Source organism: Cervus canadensis, chromosome 3 (genome assembly GCF_019320065.1).
Source record: "Cervus canadensis isolate Bull #8, Minnesota chromosome 3, ASM1932006v1, whole genome shotgun sequence".
In the NCBI taxonomy this organism is placed as follows: Eukaryota; Metazoa; Chordata; class Mammalia; order Artiodactyla; family Cervidae; genus Cervus; species Cervus canadensis.
In genome coordinates this window covers 44,506,862-44,510,898 of record NC_057388.1, presented here as the reverse complement: position 1 = coordinate 44,510,898, position 4,037 = coordinate 44,506,862, and the positions used below count along the sequence as shown (strand labels likewise).

Here is a 4,037-nt window from a genome sequence, read left to right as displayed (position 1 = left end):
GATAGTGGACATGCACAATGCACGTATAAGACAAAATTGGCCTAAGTCCTCTTGGATACCTTATGATTGACTATAAGCCCTTGCCAAGCACTCTACTAGCATAACCCTCCAAAAGGAAAGAAAGAACTCATTTTCAAGGCCCAGCACTGAGGGACATGATCCAGGGCAGGTAAGGAACCATCCGGGTAACAAGGGACCAAATAGTTGATCACCTAATGTTTTCTATGTAAAGATTTATGATCAAAAGGGAGAAGATGAAGAGGAAAAATCATAAATCTTTTTCTACGGTAGGACAATCAAATAAAGACAAAAAGAAAAAAATAATGAGTTGGGCCCTTTGTGGTAGGCCTTTCCCAATGTGCAGTGTACATCTACAAGACCTCCTCAAAACAGGAGGATGCCCCGACATGCCTCGAAGAGGCCGTCAACTGCTGGATTTGAATTGAGGCAACAATTGGAGGTGGTGGGATGGGCACCCGGTGGTTGCCCCCGGCCTAGGAGCTCTACCTCAAGAACCACTGCATCTCCACACTTAAGAACCGGCCCTTCTTAGAGGGCTGCGCCTGCATCTCAGAGCAGATGGCCGCGGCAGGCTTCATCCACCGTCCTGCTGAGAACAAGCCTGACTTGGCTCCGTGTTTCTTCTGCTTCAAGGAGTTGGAAGGCTGGGAGCCAGATGACGACCCTATAGAAGAATATAAAAAGCATTCATCTGGCTGTACTTTCCTTTCTGTCAAGAAGCAGTTTGAAGAATTAACCCTCGGTGAATTTTTGAAACTGGATAAAGAAAGAATCAAGAACAAAATCGCAAAGGAAAACCAACAATAAACAGAAAGAATTTGAAGAAACTGCAAAGAAAGTCCGCTGTGCCAGTGAGCAGCTGGCTGCCTTGGAGTGACACCTCCCGGTCCCTGCCGCACAGAGACACAGACATGTCGTTTCCGGGGCACACCCCTCAGCCTTACCAGTCTTTCCCTGGGGCCTCTTAACTGTGCCTTAGGAAAGGAGAACATCAACAGTTTGAAATTCGAATATTTAAACTGTATTTTTCCTTTTTTTTTTTCTTGAAGTTGGTGCCAGGGGCTACTTCTGTTATATAGCAAAACCTCTTTGGGGGAAACTTTCAGTCTTGCAAGATCATAAATGCAATGATGTATGAGTTTCAGCCCCAGCACAGACTAAGCAAAGAATTGGAGCAGCTGTATAAAAGGTGTGCGGAACACCCCCTCTGGCCGTGACCTCTGCCTTCTAATGGGATGCTTGCCTTGTGGGCTTGGTTGGGCCTGGTGCCTATTGAATTAGAGCTGCTGGGACAAAGCCCTCAGCCCCTCCTAATATTCTGCAGTGTTGTTTTCTTATCTTGTTTGAATTCTTATTTTGCATAACAGGATAAACTACAATTAAAAGTGAGCACAGCAAACGAGACACAGATGTAAAGAACAGACTTTTGGACTCTGTGAGAGAAGGCGAGGGTGGGATGATTTGAGAGAATAGCATTAAAACATGTATATTATCATATGTGAAACAGATCACCAGTCCAGGTTTGATGCATGAGACAGGGCACTCAGGGCTGGTGCACTGGGATGACCCTGAGGGATGGGATGGGGAGGGAGGTGTGAGGGAGGGTCAGGATGGGGAACACATGTACACCCATGGCTGATTCATGTAAATGTATGGCAAAAACTACCACAATATTGTAAATTAATTAGCCTCCAATTAAAATAAATTTTTTTAAAAATATTTATTTATTTTATTTATTTATTTGGCTGTTCCCAGCCTTAGCTGCAGCATGTGGGATCAAGTTCCCTGACCAGGGATTGAACCCTGGCCCCCTGCATTGGGAGCACAGAGTCTTAGCCTCTAGACCACCAGGGAAGTCCCAAAATAAATTTTTAAAAAAAGTGAGCACAAAGCCTTTCTTAGTCATTGGGGACACCAGTATATACTTTAGGTGGATTTGGAGACAAAGTAAGATAGCAGGAAATATCTAGCAGAAACTGTCCTGAAATTGCTGCATGGTTAGCCAGCCCTAGTGAGCAGGAGGGCACACACTGGCTACTCCTCTGTGAGAACAAGGCAGTGGCCTGAATCCCTTCTAAACGACTCAGTTCAAAACTGTGGGGACTTGGTGGGCTGTGCAGGCCATCAGTTAGCCCTGACTGGCTGTGTCTCCGTTGCTCCACATCTGTGCCATGCTCTCCACAGCATCGCCTCCTCCACAGCAGTCCCCTCCTCTCTTCCCCGAGGCCGGCTCACACTGAGGCCTGATCTTCAGATTAGATAGATTTGATCTTACGCTCCTTCATGAAGTAAAGCTGAGGGTGGATTGTTACTGTCCTGTTGGAACCTCTAAGGGTCATCTTGGTAGTTGCTGAAGAATAAAAATTATTTCATTCCAAACAAATGAACAACAACAAAAAAAAAACAGGAGGAGAAAATCAACCTTTGAGAAAAATTGGTCCCTTTCTTCAGATGCCAGCACTGTAATCCTAAAATTATCAACATTTCCTTTCCATCTCATACAGGGGTCACATTGACCAAAGGCTTGTTCTGTATCAATACATACATAGCTGACTTAAAAAAAAAACTTTGATGAACTGTGTGAACAATGGTTAACCTATCAATATGACACACAAATTCTTTGTCTCAAAAATGTATAAAATTGCATCTCTAACTCCTGATTAATCAAACAGTTCTCAGAGCTTCTGAGAATGTTTCCTGGGTTATAACCCTCAGTTTGGCTCAAATAAAATTCTCTTTTCTTTTTTCTTAGCTTGACTGTTATATGATTTTTTTCATTGACACACTCTACACATTCATGTGTATAGATATATCTAAGATATATTATTAGATTTTTAAAATCTTTCAGAAAAATGATCAAATAATACAAAGTGGCAAAGAAAGCCATAACCCAGTCAATAAATATGGAAACATGCTCAATCTCAGTAATAATTGGGTGTCTCTTATTATAACAACCATAAAATACCATTTCACCCTCACAAAACTGACAAAGTTACTTCTGATAATATCAAGAGTTGGCAAAAATATGGAACAGCAGGAACTCTTACACATTAGCAATAATATAATGCAAAAGTTATAAAGAAACCTGCCTCTTGGGGCTTCTGAGTGATGGAAATACAGATGGTGATTTGGAAATAATAAAATCTTTTTCTTTTTTGATAAAGATGTAATAATGCAGACCACATACAGAATATGAATTTTAATAAAGTACTTGAAAGCGGCTTTTATTGCACCCTTGTGGACTATATGAAGCCATGTGGGGTTGACAATTAGAACAATTAGGAGCATCCATAGCCAACTAAACAAACAAAGAGATCAGGCTGATTATCAGCCAAAGTGGGTCTAGAATGAGCTCACTCAATGCCTTGGGGGACAGGATGGATGGCATGTTCACCCAACGGATGAACTCTCCACCCAACAACAGTGCACATCCAGCTGATTTGCTGGACAAAGGAAAAGATTCAAAAGCACTGGGCACAAACAACAAAGAATGTTATAAGCATCAGTGTTCAATAGCTGAGTTCAGAATAGTAACAATGTGATTATCAGCAGTTCACATAAAACAGAATTGGGAGACTTTTTGTTCATTATAAGATCAACTTGAATCAATGGTATGATATGGCAACACTTGCCCTCCCCCCCACCAAAAAAAAAACATGTATTGCAGACTAAACTATATTATTAGAAGTGTTCAGAACAGGGTGAGCTGATTAATCATTATCTGAAGTGCCAAGTTCAGATTTTGTTTCTGCATTTGAAGAACAGTGGAAATAGTAATCCTGTTGATGATGTAGCAGTTATTCACTATGTCTCAGGGGCTAACTATACACACACACACACACACAATACTGCAAGTTCTGTGCCACTTAATAGTTACATTATGAGGCAGGTACTAAAATTTCCATTTTAGAAACTAGAGCTCAGAGAGGCCAAGTCTGCACCACAGGTACACAGTCAAGCCAAGACTGAAGCCCAGGTCTCTAAATGTAAAGCCCTGACTCTCACCTATGACATCC

The 4,037-nt window shown here is 41.8% G+C and overlaps 1 pseudogene; it reads left to right on the top strand.

The window, feature by feature from the left end:
- Nucleotides 1–468: 468 nt before the first annotated feature.
- On the top strand, nt 469–898 carry LOC122437765 (annotated as a pseudogene).
- Nucleotides 899–4,037: the final 3,139 nt, after the last annotated feature.